At 39.7% G+C, this 23,885-nt stretch overlaps 1 protein-coding gene and 1 long non-coding RNA gene across 5 annotated transcripts in view; both read left to right on the top strand.

Annotated features, from left to right (window-relative positions):
- Positions 1–23,885, top strand: part of dcc (DCC netrin 1 receptor) — a 389,213-nt gene that overhangs the window by 28,668 nt on the left and 336,660 nt on the right. The gene's annotated exons all lie outside the window — the stretch shown is intronic.
- The window catches only part of LOC146514744 (uncharacterized), a 67,304-nt gene that overhangs the window by 27,832 nt on the left and 15,587 nt on the right, over positions 1–23,885 (top strand). Inside the window, exon 2 of the long non-coding RNA XR_014875447.1 lies at positions 1,008–23,885. This exon is cut by the window's right edge and continues 15,587 nt beyond it. This is a non-coding gene — a long non-coding RNA (uncharacterized LOC146514744). The remainder of the gene's footprint in view (positions 1–1,007) is intronic.

Below are 23,885 nucleotides of genomic sequence, written 5' to 3'. Positions count from 1 at the left end.
CAACATCAACAGGTGGAGAGTTGCGAGTTTGATGTCGATTACAGTTTCCTCCCACAGGTCTGATATGAGGGGGTCCTGTGAGCATGATGGTGAGGGTGGTGGAGTCTGGGGGGTCGGGATTAGCAGCCCTATTGATGGTGACTCTGACAGGTCCCACGACGGCGAGTCATTCTCTGTAAAATGAAAACCACAAGCTCTTAATTTGTCACATAGATACACACACACAACCCCCACACACACACCCCTCACATTAAACCTACCAGTTTATTGTTTAGTTGTCGGAAGGTCTTATGATTTTAGGTTTGCACAGGGTAGCAGGCAAACCAGTCTTCGGACAACTCGCCAGATCGTCAAAAACAAGGCGTTTTCTAATACTCTCGTACGCAGTGTTGAGTCTGTCCCTCTTGATCGCGTCGTCAATCTGGCTAAACAGACGCGACAAACCTCTCCAGTCGCACCACTGTATAAAAAACAAGTCCTTAAACCATCTTGTGCGCTCTTCAAGGTTTAGAGGGTAAGGATTTAACCTCCAGTTTTCAAGCCCTCTGGAAGCAATAAGACTATCCCTGTCATCACATGCACTGAGAAAAATAAAGTCTTCAGGGTTGCGATTGAAACGATCAGCCTCAACCCTGTAAAGCTCAGGGCCTGATGCACTGTTCCACTGGGAAACATACAGCACCTCTGGGAAGCCCACATTGTCCAGGTCCGCACACACTACGGTGCGGAAGAGCTTCCAGTTTTTGGTAGAGATGCTTTGGGGTTCCCCCCAAAACAATCCCTCGCCACAATCTACACTAAGCACAACTGTCCCTTCGGTATATTTAATGGTATACACATACCCTTCAGCGCCGCGATATTCTAACTTAAATACAGTCCCATCTACGGCATTTTCACAGCGTTGCTTTTTACGTTGAGGACCCCGGCTGCATACTCCTGTAGACATACCTAGAGCGGCTGTGGCATGGGCGATGTCCTGGCTGGGTGTCATGGCAAAAAAAGTGCAGGTGTATTACTACTGATGTTATCCAAACCGATAAACAAATGCTGGACTGGTTTGCTTCTGCTTAATGACTAGGTAACCAGGCAGTTTGCATACATATAAATGCAGATTAACACGGACACTAACGACAGAATTAATTGAGACTTTCAAACATGCTTCTGCTGTCAGCTAAATCATAGGAACTGCTAAAAACTCAAGAGCTAGATCTCAGACTCTAAAGGTCTGAGTTAGGATGTAAATGTTATAGTTAATGACGGTGCGATCAAAAACAAAACAAAAAAACTGAACACATACGTCTCGTTTGGAAGAGCTGCTAAACATGTCAGCACTGTTTAGGTTTGCAAAGTTTTCTGAACATATCACAAGACTTCTGGAAAAATGTCTTTTAGATACACAAGACCAGAGTGGAGATATTTGTCCATGGTGTGCAGCATCACTTTTGGAGAAAACCAAACGCAACATATCAGCAGAAACACCTCGTACCAACCATTAGGCATGACGTTGGAGGGCTGATGGACATCTTCCACTCAGTGAGATGAACTCCTCACTATATCAAAGTGACCAAAGTGGCATCTCTCTGACATCTAAAGTTGGCACAAATTGGGTCATGAGACAAAGAACAGATCCCAAGCACAGCCAAAGTAGTCCAATCAAATTCCAGAAATTAACCTGACTGAAATGATGTAGCAGGACATTTAGAGCACATAAAAGAATACACACAAACCTCAATGAACTGAAGTAATGTTGTAAAGGCGAGTGGCTCAAAATTTCTCCACAACAACGTGAGTGATTTATAAAATCATACAGTTTAATCGTACTCTCTCTGCTGTGAACTTCAAAAGTCTTCACTCAGACTTTTCTGTAGGTCGTTTTTTTATAGAAACGAAAGTAGTGACAAGTTTGATTTACAGCTGATGTGATTAAATTTGATTTTTTTAAAGTGTTATGGCCCTTTAAAGAAGCTCTTAAATCTAGCAGTTTGTGTCTCCTGGCTTCCATCCCTGGAGTAAAAAACAGTTAGGCATCACTATGTCAGCCACTTCAACCTTGTCAGGCTTCATCATGAGCCAGGAAGTTCAAACAGGTCGTGACCTTCAGAGATTTCAGCACTGTGTTCAAAACCGGAGCATCTTCGCTGACCTGGAAAACTTTCACATTTCAGTTGATTTTAACAGACCTGAACTTCAGAGAAATGTCACATCAGCTTAAGCAGCCAGAGTCACACATGCTCATACACAAAGTCACAGCAGCGCGCCGCTTGCAGCCAGATCAGTGGGTATTCTGCGTGTAACGCTGAGCCACAAAGCCTGAAGCTGTGACATCAAACTGCATCAGCAGTAGGAGGTGACAGCATGGCTGCAGGATGGCACACTGCTGACATCACAGTATTTTAATTATTCCCACTGATGAGGATTTTTTTTTTGTGATGTAGTGTAAAAAGTTATTTGATGTCAGAGTTTCAATCAACAGCACAGTGTGCTCTGAACAACGGGAAGTTGAACCTCTTTCTGATGAAATGAGCCCAGGTACTTGAATTTTTTGGCTTTTTATTCAGAGACTAAATCATGCATAATGTAAATTTTAGTAAATATTTAATTTGAATTAAAACATGCTAGTTGGTTCTTAAAGCTTATGTTTATGTGTTGACCTCACTTTTAGTGCCATTCTTTTGTATTATGTTGTCCTTATGTGTGAGTTCTAGTAGAGAAACTGTTTTTGGTTTACAGTTTACAATAATACTTGATTATCTCATGTTATTGTATTTTTGCACACCTCTGTTGCTTGTGAAGCTCGCACACAAGAATTCCACTCGCATGTGCTGTACCAGTCTACCTGCACATGTGATGTGACAATAAAAGTGACTTGATTTGATTTGATTTATCTTTTACAGCGTTGGTTCAGCTCCCCCCTTTTAAGGTCACCCTTCCTTTAAACACATGAGGTCTAAATCATCACTGGTGATGACCCTAACACTAAGCCTTTTCTCTAAAATACAGGGTTTGTGAGTTTGGGGCTGGACCCGAGGCTTGGGTTAGTTTTCAAAGATGACCTCACACTGAACTTTCTGCTGATTGGCTGTCCAATGCAAACAGAAATTTTGACGAGCAGGTGGGTGGGGCTTCTGTGCTCACAGAAGAGCTGTGTGCCTGTGTGACCACATTAGGGATATTCTTCTCCTTCTCATCGTACAGAGCCAACAGTAGAAATGATTGCTTTTGGCGTACGAGAATTATGTATACATAAACTTAGATGATCTCCACAACTAATAACTATGTTTTCATTATCATAAGTGCTGATATTTTGTGAGTCCCCTGACCAACCCTTCCTCAAACCAACCATCAGGACAGTTCCTAATTTGTCATAAGATATCAAATTATAAAATTAAATGATCCGACTCCAATCCTAGTCACAAGAGGATGAATCTTCCTGTCATCCTGTGTCTAAATTTAGCTAAACATAACTCAGTATAAGTCAAGTGCTGTGCTGGCTTTTAAATTCAATTCAATTCCTTTTTATGAAGCTTATTAATGCATGACTGAATTAATCCTGCCAGTCTCTCGCTACACTCTCCACTCAGTTGCAGACAAGACCCCATGATATGTGAGCTCCACCACTTGCAGCTGCTCCCTGACCTGGAGTCAGCACACCACCCTTTTCCGGCTTTTCTGGTTGACAGACGGATTGGTACTCGTAGTGATGTGTATACTGTACCAGTCTGCTGTGGTTTAACAGAGCTGGGTGTGAAAGCAAAGATAGAATATATTTCCTACCTTCACCGATGGCCATGGGCGAGCTACGGGTAGTGGCTGAGAGAATGAGACTGCAGATATCAGAGGCTGAAATGAGCTTCCTCTAATGGCCTCTCTCCTAGAGCCAGTGTGGAGCTCAGTCAGTCGAAAGAGCTCAGAGTGGAGCGCTACTCCTCCAGAATGAAAGGAGCCTTCTGAGGTGGTTCAGGCATCTGACTAGAATGCTTCCTGGACACCACTTTGGGGCGATGTTTTGGGCATGCCTACCAGAAGAAGGCCTCAGGGCAGACCCAGGATATTTTGGAGAGTTGCATTTAGGGGAAATGGATGGGGATTGGGTAGTCTGGTCATCTCTGCTTGGGCTGCTGCCCCAGCAACCTGGACCCAAATAACAGGTTTAAAATAGCCCTATGTACTCTAAGTCATAATTAGATGATGCTTTGAAAGCACCATCTTCTAACTTCTAAAACTACCTTGTTTACCAGTTCCCTGGTGATTTCTGATTCTTTCCTCACTTGTTTAGCAAGTCTGTGTGACCATTATTCTGAAGTGTTAAAATATTGTTACAGTCCAATTGTACATAAGCAAGAAAAAAAGGGTCTAAAATATTTATACTGATCGTGTTACTGGCAGATTTTTCATGGTTGTATGTCTTGACTGTTCTTGGACCAAACAGCATCGATGACAGGCCAGCCTCATTCCATTTCCAGCTTTAATTATCATCCAGTACGTGCCCAGTGTTTGTCAGGATACCTTGTTTGTTCTTTCCAAGAGTTTTGTAGTACTTGTTGTAATGAACATTGCAGGCTTTAGCAGATGCCAACAGGGCTTTATGCTGTTTGTGTGCTTCCTTTGATCTCGATGTAGTTATTGTGTATTTTAAACGTGGTAATGCTGTCTTGTTCCGACTGCACCTGGCAATGACTTTCCTCCTCCTCCACCTCACGTTCTGGCTGTGAATCAGATGCTTTAAATATCTGGATTGGCTTTAATTGCAGCTCCTATAGCGAGCTCAACGCCTCCCTCTGTGACCCTCATTCATATTCAGCAAACTACCTTCATCTTTACAAGTCATTTAATTTTCCAGATTTCAAATCACATTTATTAAGCTTTTCATTCCCCCTCAGGTGTGATACAAGTGAAAGAAGCAATGTTTTTCAATGAGAAGAAACTCATCAGACATCTTCGTCTGTCAGGTCACATTAGGAACCAAATAACACAGAGGTTTCAGTGCACTGGCTTACTAAAATATGTCGAAATAGCTTCTGGGGAATTCAAATAATAAAAACTCCAAAAGTTCTGCTCTTAACATTAACATTTGAGGAATCTGAGCCTCACCTGAACATTTCCACTAAAGCTTCTTCAATATTTACGTTAACAAGGCTGTGACTCATGCATGCTGTCACCTCTCAGTCTGCAGGTTTCCTTCTGATAGATTGGACGGTCTAATGAGCATTTCCATCCTCCCACTCTGACAGCTGATTGGCTGCAGTCCCGGCTCTGTTTTACCCAGCAGCTCCATTAATGTTTCTCTTTGAGAGTCTCTGACACAGCAGGTGACAGAGATGCTGCCAGAGCCGATTTAGCATTTAAGTATCAATTATTCAGGAGGACCTGTCGATCATTTGCTGATAAGTCAGTGAATGCTCTTTAAGTAATCTCTCATGATCTTTTTTTGAACAGTGGGATATCCAAACAAGTACAACCTATATTTGAGAAATGTACCTTGATGCCAATTACTTTCCTCAAGTAACCAAAATGTAGTGCTGAGCCTAATAAAAAAATCTAAGATGCTTATACTAAAACTTTAATTTTCTGTGAAGGCTGGAACACAAGTGTTTTTAGTGAACGACTTTGAACCACAAAAAAATTTTTGACGCCAAACTGGTATTTGTGCTGGAACAGCTCTGTGGTTGCTAAGAATCCAAAGGCTATTTTTTTAAGAACACTAGTATGACCACTGACAGGACACACTTTGTTGTGTTTTTGTTGTCTTCTTCAGTCTGTAGCAGACGCATTTGGGTACCTCTGGCCAATATGGCTTGGTTAAGGCACTGATATATTCGTGTCTCAAACATCATGACCCCATCTTGACATGGGTTATGGCAAGTGCTGGGTGGGATAGATGTGGTCCAGATATTACATCCCACCTGACATCTGGATCGCATAAGGTGGAACTGTGGATGAGTTGTGGCAGCCAAAATCTTCTTGAGTTTATGCCATCAGTCAAGGCTGAAAGGTACTCATAGAAAAATGCAGATATGGGCCACATGTGGGCCAAATATTTAGTACCATCTGGTCTCTAATGTGCATTATGTGGTCAACCAAGGACACATCATATCATCCGTTTTCTTAACCCCTTATCCTACTCAGGCTAATGGAGGTCTGGAGCCCGTTATGGCCGTCGCTGTGAGAGATGATCCAGCTCGATTTATCAAAGAGACAAAAAGGAGTACAAGCCTCGTGTTTTAGTTCACTCGTCCTCATTCTCACAGATGCATATGCTTCACTGCATCATCATCTCTACATTACTGTAAATGGAGTACTTTGAGTCAAATAATTTATTTAAAACTGCAGATCACACACAGCATGACTGTTCATGCTTAGCTACAACAGGCATTAATGGTACAGAAATATATGGAGAGCATTACAGTCAGAAGGAATGGCTTCTATCGGCAGACATTTGTTTTAACATTTTTACATTAAAAACATTAGAAAACACTGTAAAAATATATTCTCCTGACTTGAGGTGGAAAAGTCTGTGATAAAAGACGAAACACTTTTCTTTCCTTTTTTAAACCTTCCTTAAAGCTGCTTCTTCATGGTCTGTGTTCGATAAAATGATTATATCCTGGTGCCAGAATATTTAAAAATATGATGTGGGAAGTAGCTGGAGGCAAATATTAAGTGGAGGCTTGGCAAAGTAGTGCTCACCCGGGATTGGATGGATATCAATGACTATTGGTGCATATTTACATGAAAGGTTAAGTATCTAGCTCCAACAGAATACTCAACTATTATCACAATAATAAACCCATAAGATCATTCAAGTAAAGAGCCTTAGCAGTTTGTTCAAGGAAGCGCGGCCCCCAGTTAGAGATTCAGAGATTATGGCCGGCCGAGTAACCACGGTCCATTCAGCGCAGCTCTAAGAGAGTGAAGGTCTGAGACTGGGAAAGAGCTAGTGGACTACAGCAAAGCCTGGTGCCAGTACTGATGATGTGCTTGTCATCCTAGAACCTCACCAATACAACGCACATATTTAAAGCACTCTTTGTTAATCTCCTGTTGAGTTGGGTGGAAGAGACTCGACACCAGGCAACAGTTCAGCCAACAATGAAGAGGCACCACCATCACCACATCAAAGAAACTGTCTTACCAGGGTGCACAACGTGAGCTTCAGTCTTTGACTTCACTATTTATGTTTGTATCAGCAGCGTCTCCCAGCATCGCTCATTAACTTGTATTTATTCTTCCAGAAATTTTTGAAGGCCTTGAATAAATTATTAAAGGAGAAGGGAAACTTTCAGAGATTTCTCAAGTACAAAGCCCTCATTTTCTCCATGTCTAGACTAGAATGTGTTTGGAAACAACTGTGAGTCAAGGACATTGATGTTTTTAACCAGTTTCTTAAAATTCTGAGCTAATAATTGACCAAATCTGTAACAAAAACAAGAAAAACTGTTATATTCATCAATTAATCTGTCATACACTAAAATGAAGGTGTGTTGGATTTTAATAGCAAACTTCAGCACAAATTTTCATGTAGGCAATATTTGTTGTAGCATCTCAACAAGAATACATGTCTTGGTTTAAAATATACTATAAATAAAATCTTTCTGCTTTAAATCTTTAAAAACCCTTTCATACATTTCTGGAAATTTATAACAATCATTTAATATTATCTTTTAATCACTTAGCTAGAAAAGGGAAAGCAAAATTATTTAAATCAAAAACCTTTTTTTTCTCTATGTACACACTTGTTATGCACTGTGACAGTCCAGAAGCCCAGAAAAGTAACTTCAGCATTCAGCATAATTAATAAATAAATATTATATGGTGTACATATGTGACATAAAGTGTTTTTATTTATAAAAAAAGAGTAGACGTTCTGTGACTTTTTGATCACAACAAAACAGACTGTAAATCAAATAAATTTGTATTCAGTATAATCGATATTTTCTGAGGGTCTCCCTGGACCATTTTTGTACATGTTGACTTCAGGGCCATGTGGCCACTGTTTCAACTGCATTTGGTTGAAAACAGCCCTGTGTTGTGGGAAAGTGTGAATCACTGTGTTCTTTTATGTGCTTTGTCATTGGGTGCTGGGCATTGTCAAATAGCCAAATATTTGCAGTGTAACTTAATCAGATTACAGTGGTATCGACTTGTGTCTAATCACGAAGCAAAATAGGTCGACTGTGGTTCACTTCATATAGTTCAGTGAGAAAATCCAAGTTTGAAATAAGTGATTTATTTCAGCAGCACAAGACTACAGGTGGATGTTGGGGTGGTGGAATAGTTGAAACAGCAGGCAGCGATGCGGCACAGCTGTGGCAGGAATGGGAGAGAGTGTTTGGTGACGTGATGGGAGGAGGCCAGCTTGCTGCCTTTGTTCTGTTCGGGAGGGTTCAACAAACAATGCACATGTCAGAGGTTTGACTAAAGAACAGCAAAAATGACTCTAACTAGATCTATGCAGGCAGATGTGTTGTTTTAATAAGGTTGAGTTTTAGTTTAGTTTTACTTTTAATCAGTTTCAGCATTAGAGTTTTGAATTATTTCAGTTTTGGCAGTGCAACTTTATTTTTCATTAAGAAGAATTCAAAGGGTCTCAGTAAACAGTAAACAGGCATTGGATTTGTTTGAGCATTGGGGGGACACTAAACACTTCATTCCTAGTTGAGTTTGTACCTTCACTAGATTTAGTTTTAATGGAAACATTTACTGTTCCTCCTACATTAAGTCCTTTGTGTCTTTCATGTTGTCACTGAAAAACATTGCAAATCTACACCAAATCTACACCCATGCACCAACACCTTGTCGGACTTATTTGTTCCAATTTTAACCAAACTGAAAAAAAAAAAACTAAAGACATTTGACTTTTGAAGCTTTTTAACAACTACTACTCCCTAACAACTACTTTTTTGAAACTTTAAAAACCTTGCCGTGCATTTTAGTGTGCTGACAAAGATACAATGAAACCAGAGGAGAATACAGACTGACAGAATATGCGAGTGTGTGTGTGTGTGTGTGTGTGTGCGCGGGCTAAAAGGGTTTGCCCTCATCTCCATGACAATCAACACTTGTCGCCCCATCTGTCCAACACTCACACACACTTAGTGACTTCATACAGTGCTGTTAGTCACACACAGTCAGGGGTTGTGGCAGATGTAGTGGGATATAGGAAGAAGGGGAGGAAGCCATTGTTGGCTTTTTGACCCACACACGCACACACACACCCACAGTAGAGCAGATGGGCCCGTCTTAAAACAAAGACTGGCTGCAGCTTGGCTGACTCTTCCTCTTGGAGGAGACAGCGAGTTTATTTAAACAGATCTGAAGGCAGATGTGTGAGGAGACTGGAAATGCTGTGAAATGTAACTGCTTGAATTTAAATTTTACAGGAGTGGAGATTTGACCTCACTCTGAGTCATAAGCTGCTCTTTGCTGCTAAATATTTATAAAAAAGCTTTCTAGAAAAATGAGACTGTGTTGGAAAGCTCGCTGATTGTTCCCCGTGTATCCGTCTGGAGTTTTCTCTTCCAGTAGAACTCAGTATTTAAGTTTTATAAATATAGTGCCAGTTCACAACAATGGTCATCTCAGGGTATCTCAAGGATACATTAGGTTTCTATGGTCTGTTATGTCTGCCAGGCTCACAGCCGACATCAAATGCATTCAGATATTTCCAAAATAAGACGTCTTATTGCATCCTGCCTTCAATTTTGCTTCAGCACTACCTAATGTAGTCAATTTTCCCGTTATCACAAGTAAAAAAAAAAATGTATATACATATATTTTAAAGAACAAATATAAATGTGTTTTCTTGCAACTGTTCAGTTAAAAAATCAGACCAAATTATTAAATAATAAAAAAGTCTTATTCACTCTTTAGTCTTGGTTGAATATTCAGCTGCCAGTACCTTAGGGGAAACTCTTAACTGCTGATTTTATACAATGCAGTTTACGCTGTAAGAATAATCAGGCTCTAAATTTGTGCAATTATTGGCCTAAAATCCTGAATTACATATGTATTTATCCTCACATATAGATTTTTCTTAACATCTTAATCCAGCAGTCACCAGCAGAGAGCACAAAGCGGTTTTATGGCCTCAGATGTGTGTAATTTCATGCAATTTAAAAGCATCAGTGGCTTTCTTTGCCTCTTTCAGCTGTGATCCTTTGATTTCACCCTTTCATCTGAGCGCATGTCGAGCTACACAAATACACATATCAGACATGAAAGACAGAATAATTGTTTTTATGCCTTCAGCCGCGGACGGCTACGTTTTGTTTTTCCGTCCAGCCATCCGTACATCCAGGTCTCATGACATGAAATCGCTAGAAAGCCTCGTTTCTCCAAGGAGGCTCTTTACATTTGGAACAAACGGTCACCTCAGATTTGGTATACAAAGGTGAAGGGTCGTTGTGACTTCACATATGCATTTGGCACTAATTTAAGAATTCATGCGCACAAATGTCTAACAGGATAACAATTATGTACTTCTTTTGTTGTTGGTTGCTCCTCTCCTTTTTCTTGTCCTTTTCTTCTTCTTCTTTCTTGTACTTTTTCTCACCCTTCTTGTTTTTCTTGCCCGTCTTCCTGTCGTTTTCCTTCAAAGCCTTAACTGCACATATTATAAACTTATGGACATAAATGCAGCTTTGTTGGAGAATTTTAGAGCTATAAATAAATAAAACTGTACATTTACATAACTCTAACAGAAATCAACTTTAAAATTAGCAGTTGTAAATGAGGGATTAGTGAGAAATGAGAACTAAGCCTGCTTGTTAGTCTTAGTTGGGAATGTAGTTTCACACTATCTGAACCCACTAAGCTGAAATGTTAATACAACAAAATGTTTGTGTATACAATGACTCATCCTAACCATGGTGACATTGAGGCAGCTCAGTTGCTTTTAAAGTGAACTGCAGCTCAGTTTTCAAACAAAATTATGATAATCACATTACGTAAGTATATAAATCCACTCATAGCTACAGCTGACCAGTTGCAGAATAGCTTAAAACAGACCTTCCCAAAGTGTAGGGCCCGCCCCCCAGAGCCATGGCAGGGGGGGCGCGGGATGAAAAGGGGGGAAAAAAACAAAACACTTGGACACTGCTAGCACGGGGCGCCTACAGAAATGCAAAGCAGGAGATGAAGCTGAATATGTTTCCAAACCAACTTCATTCTAAGCCAAAGACTAGAAAATATGGTGAAGCATGTCTGCCCTTTGGCTTCACCTGCACAAGTGCCGAGGTAGGTCTCCCTGCATAATTGGTTTTCCCTGCGTTGGGAGCAGCGCTGGGCTCTTCAAATCACAGACAAACAGTATCCCACATTCTTGATTTTTAGTTCACGCACACTTCTTGTAATGACTAACTACTCGACATTTTGGAGATATACATACTATACTATACTTTATACAGTAAAGTTACAGTGGGATACAAATAATATCAGGCTGATCCTGCCACAATTTGTTCCCCCGGTTCAAATCATGGACTAACAGTATCCTACAGCTGTTTATGTTTTTAAACCCATTTTGCACAGAGAGGCATTTTTTGAAAAATGTGTTGGCAACAATGTTGAATATTATTACACAGGAAAAAAAACAACTACACGTAAAATAATTACACCGTGACTCTGCCTTTGTAAATGGAGGGACAGTAACTGCGTGTATATGTAAGCCTGTAAAACCTGCAGATAGTCAGATTAACAGTATTTTGTCTCTATCCGTCATTCTGCAATTCATCTCATGTAAACAGTAACGTGCACACAGCGTGACGTGAAAAAAAGGCACATACCTTTGACGTTGCGTGACGAACTCTGTATTCCTCGTCCACACGTAAACGCAAAAAAGGAGTTTTAAAAAATCTCAGTTTTCGGTGATTCGAAACGCCGTTTACATGTGGACGAAACAGCTGCGTTTTCAAAAATACCTGTGTAGGTGCGGACGTAGCGTAAAAGAGTTAGTAGTTTATTTCCTTACTACCTGTAATTTATTGCAGATTACTTGCATTTGCTTAATTGTTTACTAAATGTTTGAGGTGTGAAATAAACCGCAATGGAGCAAAATATGGTTGTGTGTGTGTGTGTGGGGGGGGGGGCGTGAACATTTTTCTTGTAAAACAAAGGGGGGCCTAGAGGGGCCTGGTTTGGGAACCACCGGCTTAAAGGACCATAGCAGGCTGCGTAAGAAAGTGCAAATAATGAATGGAAATTATTATTATTGTTATGCAACATTTAACAAATGCTACTGCTAAAATAAAGACTTTTTTCATCACTTTGATTTGACTTTCACCTTATTCTGTTGATTCTAAATGAATTTGAGTAAATCAGGTCAAGTTAAAAGCTAAAGATAGCTTTACTTGCACCCTGTTGCAGTGCTGTAAATTGCAATAAAAATTATATATTTAATTTGAAAATTGCACACAGATAAAATCTGAAGGGGTGCTGACCAAGCACAGGGAGTAACAGGTGTGCTACCTCTGAACAGGACCTTACATATTTGTGCTGCCGGTGGATTTTGGAGCATTTTAAATGGGAATGTCTTGATATGGTTTGCTGTCCAGTTAACTGTTCTATCAGACCTCCAAAGAAAACTGCGGCTTGGGTATTTAGAATTTCTAGTATTAAATTTAGATGTTAAGGAGAGTTAATTAGCAATCTGTTCTTATCAGTTCTACACGGTAGCTTGTTAAATCAGGAAGCTAGAATTAGCTTTTAATTAGCTTTCACATTCTTGTACAAATAAGGCTTCATCTGGCTTCTTCTGTAGCTCTCTTCCTGTTAAACGGGAATTCTTCCTCCCCGCATTTGCCAAGTGATTGCTCATAGTGAATTATTTAATCAGCGTGGTTCTCCCTCTCGCCTTTCCTCACAACATGAAGTTTTTTTTCATTACTATTATTATGTCCTCCTGTGAGACTCAGTTTATATCATCAAAACACTGAAAAGGGATCAAATCACAGCAAACCAGACTCCGGTTTTTATCTTTTATTCCTTTCCAAACAAATTTTTGTAGTTTCAAAATGCATTAAAAAGTTATTTTTGTTCAGATGATAAAGCTCATTAGGGTGTAGTCTAAATTAAGCCCTCCCTTTCTTTCTCATGAAGTAACAATAGACCACAGTGAGGAGCATCCGCCTGCAGCAGCTCTCTGTTCCCCTGGAAATTTTTTAATTAAACTTTTAATTCAATTCAAGTTCAGTTCTGGCTCATTATATCCAAACGCAACAGAATAAAACAGCATGTTGACCACGTTCTCTGCTTTGTCTCACAAATACTTCCATCTGCAGTGAAGAAAGATGATCCCATCAGAAATATAAACACAGAATTAAAAACACAAACGTTTTTAAGAGGAGATTGGCTCACACTTACAGCTGCATTACTAATCCTGTGAGCAACCTCAGTGATGTCATACGAGCCCTGATTTCCACCAAAAACACAGGTGTTAACCCTTAAACAGCCTTTTGGAGAGGACAAAAATATACTTGACCTTCGAGACAGAAGTGCAAAAAGTCTCTCTCACGTGAGCATACACACAGATACAGAAGGTGGCAGCTGGACATTTGACATCTGTTCAGTCTTTCAGAAACGCTGACACTCCCACATCACTGCTGCGTGTGTGTCTGTGTGTGTGTGTGTGTGTGTGGAGGATTAATTGTTGACTTCGTATGCCTCTGTGTGTGTGTCTCTGTGTGTGGATGGAGCAGGGATTAGTTCCTTTCTACACTCATGTGTATGCATGTCTGTGTGTACATGTGTGTGTGTGTGTGTGTGTGTGTGTGTGTGTGTGTGTGTGAGAGAGAGTGTCTTATGACAATAGGGGCGGGGTGGCAGTTCTCTAAAAATGTCCTTAAACCGTGTTGAACCTCCGTAAGACTTTAATCTCATGTAAATTATAATTTAATTAGTGAATTTGAATAAGAAAGCGACTGAAGTACAGTGTGAGTGTGTGCATGTTTGTGTGAGAGAGAGTGTGTGTGTGGTTATAAGCTGCTGACTTCATTGTGTGTGTATGAGATTAATTTCCTACCATGTGCATGAGCAGCATTATTATGAGTCAGTGTGTGTGTGTGTGTGGACCAGGGGTTGAGGGGTAGTGCGGGGATGCGGGGTCTGGGCAGCAGGTTTCTCTGGAGTTGCTTTCACTCCAGAGGGTCATCACATTACACTATACTTTTTCTCATTTACTACTACTATTTTATTCTGTTCAATAAATAATAAAAAGCAGATTGGCTTCTGAAGCTGCTTCAGTGGAGACTCAGTAAACAAACAAACAAAAAGCTAACTAACACAAAGTTAATGTGTATGTAAGGATGGGTAAGACTGACATAAGAAACTCCAGACTCATGACAGGGCAAAAGGTCCCTTCGGGTCTTTGGAGGACCTTTAACCATCATCTATACTATAGCCAGGGCTGCACATAAGTGGTCCTCAGGTGCGCATTTCCTGTCAAAATAAAAGACGCCCACCAGATAAGAAGTTGCAACGTGCGTTTGCGTACATAAGATTTTCTGAAGGAGGACAGACATTTATTTAGAACTCTTGAAGATGTTGAAGAAGCAAGCTCTCGGAATTTCAGGGAATACGTGCTTCTTTTGCGGTGATTTACATGTAACGTAACGTAAATTGACTTTTAGGTCGATTAGTATTTGGACAATGCCTCGCAGAGCATGTCAGAGGAGGAAAATAAAAGGATTTTCTCCCAAGTGTTAAAAAAAATGTTACATTTAAAATGATCAGCTAATTAGCTAATAGAAGATCCAATTGACACCTTATTAGCTGACAATTCTACTGTTTACACTGCATGTAACTCTTTTATTAACACTTTAAGTTACCAAGTAGGATTTTTTTTGTTAGCCATTTAAAATATTCATCCACTACTTTTAGCTACTACATTTAATAGGAATTTGCTAATCTGTTTTTGATTCATTCAGCAAAATTTAAACTTTTCCTGATTTATTTTTCTAGCACTTAGAAAATTCAGTTATCATTTCTTTAAGCATGTTAACCGTGTTATTTCATGTGACATTCATGCATTTAACAAACAATTTTAACACATTTTTACCCTTTGACTTGTACATCTCTGTTTTGCTAATTCTTTTAGCATTTTTGCTAAAAGGAAATTCTTCTCCACTCAAGCTTTTTCCACTCCACTGAGTTTTTTTAAATTGAATTTTACTTCATGCTTGTGAGGTAGCGTGACATAAGCAGCATGGAAGGTGATAGGAAGACAGCATCTGCAGACTGTTCAAGTTTCTTTTAAGTATTCTTTATTTTCTGGCGTCGCCTTTCAACAATTATTTCACAAAAACATAAGAACCTGTCAGTCAAAATTTCACCTGCTTTATATAGAATTCTACTCACACCTGGATCACATTAACCTCCACCATTGGGAAAACAGGGTAGACTAAATAGCATAGTCTAGACAAAGAAACAGGAATAAAATCATTTTTCCACTTAACAAACTCATTCACCCAACTAAACAGTTTGAAAAGTCACTCTTCACTTACTCTGACTCATGGGGTTATTTTAAATGAAATAAACAATTTTACACAAAAGAAACACCCCTTCATTTGGTTACACCCAATTGACATGATCAGTGATGTCATATCCTATAAAATCAGGAAGTACTGGGGCGGCCATTCCCACATACCTGTTTTACACATAGGACCTGTCCAGAGGAACACACAATGGTAAGTATAACCAAACTACATAAACAAATGAAAGATTCAAATCAATTAATGATGAAGTGACATTTAGCTTTAAGTACATTTGCACAGATGAAATGAATATAACCAATGCTACCACAAACAGACCCGGGATAGTATGTAGAGCCAAGGTTACATGTGCTGTGTTTACATTAAAGCATTATGATAGCCTATAGGATAACAGAACACAAAATAACAATATACACAATGACAAATGGCAAATGACTTCTGTCCTAGCCACTTTGTCACAATGCTCCTTAGACTACGATGACCTGGATGACTGAGAACCTTCACAGACAAATTTTACTTCATGGTTTTTCAGATTACAGCTAATCTTTCTACCTTGGTTACTGTGGGAGTAGCCCTTGGGGTAAGCCTGGTTCTTGGAGTAAGGTTGAACTGGTGACGAATCACAACTATGCTACGTCATGTTGGTCTTCACTATGCCACACTTTCCATACCAAGAAAGCAAAATTACAGTTTTTAAAATCATGAAATCCTATGGCTGCAAATAATTGCTTTGAACATGAGACTGTCTGAAGGATAGTGGGGTGTCCATGTAACTAAGGCAAAGACTGCTTAGTGGGTGTATTTTGGCTTGGTGTGTGTATTTGTATTGGAGAAGCTCCAGGAACAGTAGGGTGCTCTCTGGACTCACAAAGCCCTGCAGGGCAGCAGACTTCTGGGCACGCCGAATGTCCCGACCCACTGAACCCTCTGGAGGTTCAGGGACACCATCTGCACAGGGAGACAATATCTATTGTACTGCAACATTACACTACAAAGACTGCATTTTAGTCACAGTGTGAGTTGTAACTTTTTGCAAATGTTAATCAACTACTAATGCATTGATTATCATTGACTATAAATTTTGACAGCCATTGGTGTTCATCGGTTCATCTTTTCTTTCTAATTACTTTGACTGCAGATTGTTCACAGAACATGTTTAAAACAAGTCACAAGTGTGTCCTACATGTAGCTTTGATCCACTATACTGTGGAGCGTTTTTAATCTTTTAAGTAAATTGGACTCAGTGTTTTCTTCTGATTCATACAAAAAGGTGTTTAAAAAAATCAAGGGAATGCTGCTTTAGTAAGTAGTTCTTCTCCTCCAAAGGACAGAGAAGTGGTGGAAACTGAGTAAGAAAACAACTGTGTGTGTGTGTGTGTGACAAAAGCCTGAGGCTACAGCAGCTTGCTTGTTTCATTCATTCTGTTGGTTTAAGACTTGATCCTACAGGGAGACGGAGCAAAAGGAGCAAGAAAGGGTATAAGTAAAATTAAAATAAAAAATCCCCAGATACTCACATGTATCTTTACTGTAGCACACTTTCTATGTATGACTTGTGTGTTTCTTATCTTGGGGAAGAAGAACCAGAGTAAGAAGCTCAACAGTTCAATATATTTTTCCATTGTGGAAACAATCTCTGCGATCTCTGTCCTAACACATTGGTTCAGTGTTGATTGATTGAAGTGTGCCCTTTACAAAAAAGAAAAAAAGAGTACACTGATTTCATATTATTTCTATTTTCATGTGATTCAGCGTTTGGATCAAAATCTGGATGCAGGTGCAGAAACAGCACACATACCTGTGTCTGCTCTGTATGGATGAGTGCTGACTGAATGTCGTGTGTGTCTCAGGTGTTTCAGCCTTTTTGTTCTCTTCATCAATTTCACTTTCTTTCCAACAAAGGAGCTTAATGAACTGTGCTGTGGGCCAGGAAGGGATCTTTTCAGAGGAAGGAGGGAGTATTACAGAGAGCAATTACTCTCTGAAATGGCTTATATTGTATATGAAAAAGGCCTTTGAAAAAAACAGAACTTCTATCTTTTAAAGTCAGTGAAACCCTGTGAATAAAGCAATGATGTGAGCCTAAATGTAACTTTCTGTTGAATAAAGTGACCGTGATTGAAATATTCATAAACAGTGTGTCATTAGCTTGGCTCACACTGCAGCCTTCCTACTCTTTGTATTTCACCTGTTACTCGGATTATATTTGTTGCTTTTGCTAAAGGAGGCTTTTGCTTCGGCTAGATCCATTCCAGCTGCATAAAGGGAAGGATTACTGCTGTCTGCTTTTGAGAGCTGGAGAAATAAGCAAAGCTTCAATCTATTCATCTGACTCAGAGAGCATTTGGGAGAAAGCTTGAGCGTTTCAGACAGATGCATCGTGGTACTGTAGGATGAGGCATGAGAAAACTGCAGATAAAACAGGTAGCAACCAACGCAGCACACCCTGTTATGCTGTAGGTTATTTATGGAGTGTTTTACCTGGCAGGAAAAAGAAACAATAAACTAGTGTGTTAGATTATCTCTTCCACATGTATGGAACAAGAAGACTGCATAATGTGAACAACAATGCATTTTCTCTGATCAGGCCTGCATCATGGGGGCAAGGTTTTGGGAATTTGCCACAGTTTCTTGTGTTTGTCTCACCTGCATCTCAGTCAGGACTGCAACAGTCAAAAGACAGATTTTGCTTCCAGCTGCAGTAATGTATATTTGGTGGTATCACTTAGCTTGGTAGGTTAAATCAACCAAGAAAACCATAGATTTAAAAGATGGGAAGTTAATCTTGAGGAGCCCACAAAAATACATATAAAATGTGTGTCTAGAAACAGGAATCAGTTGATTAAAAGTTAACAAAAGCAGAAAGACCACAGAGAAGATTCATGGATGTAGCGAAGGAAGACATGCAGGGGGGGTGGTGTGACAGAGGAGGGTGCTGGGAATAGGATGAGATGGAGTCAGATGAACGTCGAAGAGAAGAAGACTATAAACCAAGCATATGCCGTCTGGGCTGGGTGGATCTGGTGGGGTTGCTGGCAGAGCTTGACTTTGAGGATTATTTGACTAACTCTATGCCTGATTTGCTTAAATAAGCTTATGGCGTAAGTTAGTTTGCTTTCTCACCCAGGGTGACATTTTACCTTTTAGTCTGCCTGTTTTGGTCAAAATCTTAGGTACTAATGTGATCATAGTGTGCTGTACAAACCAGCACAGTTAGACACATCCTTGATGCTCAGTTTATGTGTTTTTCTTTAGACGAGTCAGAGCAGAGACACAGTCATGTGATGTGTGTCCCCTGATGTGTGCTTTATGGCCTGTGTTTGAAAGCCAGCCAGGAGCTTCATGTTGGGCGACAGTTAATGAAGCCGCGGAGTCTCAGAAAAGCAGCAGCAGCCGGAAGGGAGGGCGTTTAACTGAGCCTTTAGCACAGATATTTGTCCAACCTGGCCTCGTGTTCGTTTCTGGTTGACTTCGAGATACATCTTTAACCAGAAAGAAAAGTGTGTTTATTAATCTTTACATGAATAAATCTCCTCTAAGATTGCCTTCATGTTTATGTTCTCCACATTACTGAGAAGTAGTTTCATCCTTTTCGTCATTAAACCGAGCGGGGCTTCACAATTTTACAATCACATCCTACTGTGTGCAGACTTCATTTAACCTCAGAAACCATGCGTCCAACAGCTCTGATTAGAATTCAAACAGAGTTGAATTCTCCTGGGAAGGCCTGCAGACCTGAAGGTATGCAGACCTGAAGGTATGCAGGCCTTCACTCATTTATCTGGAATTATCTTGAACAGAGCAGCAGGCAGACAGAGAATCAGTGTAGTTCAAGGGGGGGAAAAAAGAGGCATGAACGTGAAAAGCAGCAGAACAGAAAGCATAAAGTTTCTCCTCTGCCGGCTGAGAAGTTTTATTTCTCCCCCAAGGAGCAGTAGAAACAATGTTTTTACGGTTTCCACTCAATATAACAGTAAAAGCTTCAGCAAGGACAAACCAGCAGTGAATAACCTGCAGCGCTGCTTTGTTTACAAACCACACAAATAATTCTGATATTACAACTTTGCAATCAATCAGAGGAAAAAGGGGGACGATTGTCATAAATAGAGACAGAGACTTTTTCTCTGTCAGGTGTCCTTTAAGACAAAGGTGTGGAAAACAAAAGGAAGAGCGATGAAAAGAGCGAACTGCTCAGTGCTTTTCTTTGATAGTCGAATCCTGCTGAGATTATTCACTCTTCTATGTAAACATTTATAAACTAATGGAGCACAGGTGTCACAATTATCATCACATTAACAATAGGTTGAAAATTACTGCAAATATTCTGCTATGTTGTGATATTTCTCTCTATTGAGATTAGTTAGAAACAATGTAATTAAACCTTTATTGTTAATTTCAAGGCCTGTGGTTGATTCCTAATTATTCTGATACTTACCGTAGCTTTCCATACCGAAACTGAAAAATGTGATACTAGTTTTTTTGTGTTGAGTTGTAGTTTTCTTTTCAGACCAAGTGCACTTAGACTTACAGGTAACCTGTAATGATTACTAATCATCTTTTTACACACAGTTACTTATTTAAATGTTGATTTTTATGCCTTTAAACACTATTTACCAGTTTGTCCAAAACATTGAAACTTCAGCTGCTCTCTATCACCTTTTTGTTATGAACACTTGTTTCACTATATGTAGAGTGTGTCTTTCTTCTATCTGTGGCACCTCAGCTGGAGGTTTCTTCCTGTTAAAAGTGAGTTTTTCCACCTGCTTATTCAGCTGGGGTCATCTGATTGTTAGGTTTTTCTCTTTATTAGTGTAGGGTCTTTGTCTTACAATATAAAGAGCCACAAGGTGATTGCTGTTGTCTAGTTTGTCTAGTTTCCTTGAGTAGCTTTTGTATTTACTTCCTACCTTTGTTCCTCTTCCCACCCTCGTTACTGTGTTCACCTGCGCCTCATCATCCCTTCCCCCTGTGGCTGTATTTAGATGGATTATCCTCAGCTGGACTCCTGAGTTGGGGGGGTTGTCTCGTGCAGTGGTCCACTGCCTTCCTGTAATGAACATTTCATTCAGTAATGACAGTGTTTTTACATAAACATATAACTATGGTTGAATCACCTATTGAAATACATTTGTTTTATTTTAAAAAGTTAAGTAAAAGTTAAAAACCAATTCAGCTCTTAGTCACTTAGTGTTTAACTTTTTTAAGCACAGAAAACTTGAAGATGTTGAGTCAGTACAAAGACAATTTTAAAGCCCATTCCTGGAGACCGTGAGATAAATTATTACATTAGTCTGCTTGCGTAGAGAATAAATTTACTGTTAATCATCTTCAGGATTAGAACTGCTTTTTTTTAATCACGAAAAACCACCTTGGCTGAATTTAATGTTCAGACTTAATGTTGGTATTTCTTCAGACAAAATACACAGATTCTTGTGTTCTATGCGTTTCTTATAAATCTAATTTAATACATATGTGTGACTGGCTACACGGGTAACATTAATGCAGCACAGGTGAGCGTGATGAAGCCACGTGACAGAAAGCGTACACTGATCAGAAATGAAAGTAAGGTTAACAGTTCATTGCTCTGATAGCTGGGTATCCAACTTAGTTATTAGTGTTTTCTTTTAAAGACACATGCTAAATTTGTAATGCAGTATTAGGAAAGTTACTTTAAAATGTATTCCACTACAGAATACAGAATACATGCCCCAAAATGTATTTTGTAACGTATTCCGTTATGTTACTCAGTGAGAGTAACGTATTATGAATACTTTGGATTACTTAATATATTATCATGCATTTTACAACTACGTGAATGTACTATTGCTGTGATTTATTACTATTACAGAAGGTTACTCACCATACCAATACCAACTAGATTTTTAAATCTTAATATAAAATGAGTAACAGTAGGGTGGACATTAGGTAAGGCTGCACTTTTTGCAGCGATCTCGTGTAGAAAACTATTCTGCGCGTATATAAAACAGGTCCGCGGCTCCGAACCGTAGTAAAGGGACCTCTGGCTAATACGGTGGGTTCTGTGTCGGGCACGTAGCTGAAAAATAGCTTTACTTTGTTGTCTGGGTCAACTTTGCTAGTGAGAGACAGAGAGAGGCGTTGAAAGGCTGCTCCAACGGAACTTATTGTTTCAGAGGAAAACACGAACACGGTGTACAGTCAAGTCTTAATAGCTTACTTACAACTGGGCTCGTCAGGCTCTCTTCTTGGCTGCAGTGGTTATTATTATATTTACATGCTTCCAGCTACCGTTTCTGCTCGATGACAACTCGTACTTTTCAAGTCTCCTTTTTCTCCCTCCTCGCACTCACAGACACATAACGGGCAGTCCATTCTCCCTGCAGCACGGACTACACTGCCCATGAGGCTACATTCTTTATGGCTATGCCTGTAACACTCTGCCTATTGCCTTCATATTAAATAATTTTTTGAATAATTTTTAAAAATATTTTTTCACGTCATTATGCGGGCCGCTAGATTGAGACCCAGGCATTACTGCCTATTAATGCATGTTTTGTTTGGTTTTCCACCGGAAATTGGAATGACCAAAAATAGAGAGGGCAAAGCCTAACATATGAAACAGGAAAATACTGCCGTGTAATCCATTCATTTCAACAAAGTAACTGTATTCTGAATGCCACCTCTTTAAACAGTGACTGTAACAGAATACAGTTACTCATATTTTGTATTTTAAATACGTAGCGGCGGTACATGTATTCCGTAACTCCCCAACACTGTTGTAATTGCATCACAAATATATTTTCTACTTGCTTTAATATGCATGACTAGAAGAGAACAATCATAATGATGGTTCAGCTAAATCTTTTATTTATAGTTTTCACCCAAACACAGGTAATCTGTTTATGCGAAGTGTCAATTAACCCAAGAAAAACTACAAAAGTGCTCCGATTTTAAGCACACATCTTCATTAAAAACCATCATCATGGCAAATAAAATGAGGACAAATAGTTTTTTAGTCTTAAAGAACTCATGATACCAAAAATGTGTGTGTCTAAAAGAATCAGATTAATTATTCCTCTACATTCAGAGTTGCTTTCCGGAGGTGCATCCAGCTGTAAACATCATAAGGACTTGGCTCCTGTGAAGGACACCTCTGAAGCAGCTAAAGTCACAGAGGAGACGTTAATATTTGTGCAGATGTTAGTGGTGATTCTGCTGCCGAAGCTGATGCTAATGTACGACATGAAAGTCAGGACGTCTCCCGGTGCAACATATGCACACACCTCCCCACACACAAGCTCGCAGGTACATAACACACAGACAATGCATTTTAAGGTATCAATCAGGCTCGATGTGACAAGGAGGAATGTCCTTGAATGTAAATTATTCAGCAGAACAAGACAAAGAAAAAAAGAAGAGACTGTTATTTTCTAGCATATGACTTCTAAGCTGTTAGATTCAAGGGTATTTTTGTTTAATTCCATAGTTTCTTAATGTGTTTAAAGCTGTGTTAATCAACTTTTGTCCATGAAGAGACAGGAAAGCTTAGTATCAAGCTGAGGGGCACAGCCCTTATATCACCTGCTGCAGTCTTGGCCAGTGGCATTGTCTAGTTGCAGAAATGTCAGCTTTGTATACAGGAAATGGACAAATTTTCCCACTTCAATAACTACCTTAGCATACATTTCACTCCACTGAAATCTTTCAACTCATCTTTAATATAGCTGGATGTTCATTTTATGTATATTAAGGTCACAGCCATTCATCAATTTTCTACCATTTATGTGGGTCATAGGCATTCTAATCTAAGAGACACCCAGGCCTCCTCCTCCCTAACCACCTTCTCAAGCTCTACTGAAGTCAGCTGAGAGACATACTCTCTCCAGCATGTCATGGGTCTACCCTGGGGCCTCCTGGAGGAGCTGGAGGAGGACCCAGAGCACCTAACCTACAAGGCATCCAGGACACATTCTAGTAAAATGCCACTTGAACTGGATCCTTTTTGATGTGGAGGAGTGGCAGCTCTACTCTGAGCCCCTCACAAATCACTGAACTCCTCCTGAATTACCTTATCTGTATAGAAGAGCCTCATTCTTTTGGTCACTTATTAATACTGGATTGGACAGCGAAGGCAGAGGACTCGATGTTCCTGGAAGAGCAAGATAACCCAGGGTGTTATTTAGAGAGTGGTCACCTTGTGATTGACAAGTTAATACATGCATGTCTTCAGGACTTATATTTCAGATAATGTCAGGTCTAAGACAGCTTAATGAAGTCAGTCAGTACATTTTTGTGCTGCTCCATAGAGTTCCTCAAGGCTTTGGAGGACTTTGTAGGTCTCCAAATGGGACTTTATTCTCTTTTGGTTTTTTGGCATCCAAAATTGGTGTTGTCAAGGCACCATCTTCAAAAGGCTTCTGTGTA

This window comes from Neolamprologus multifasciatus, chromosome 7 (assembly GCF_963576455.1).
Source record: "Neolamprologus multifasciatus chromosome 7, fNeoMul1.2, whole genome shotgun sequence".
NCBI lineage: Eukaryota > Metazoa > Chordata > Actinopteri > Cichliformes > Cichlidae > Neolamprologus > Neolamprologus multifasciatus.
The sequence above is the reverse complement of the archived record's forward strand: the minus strand, read 5'-3'. Positions and strand labels throughout refer to the sequence as shown.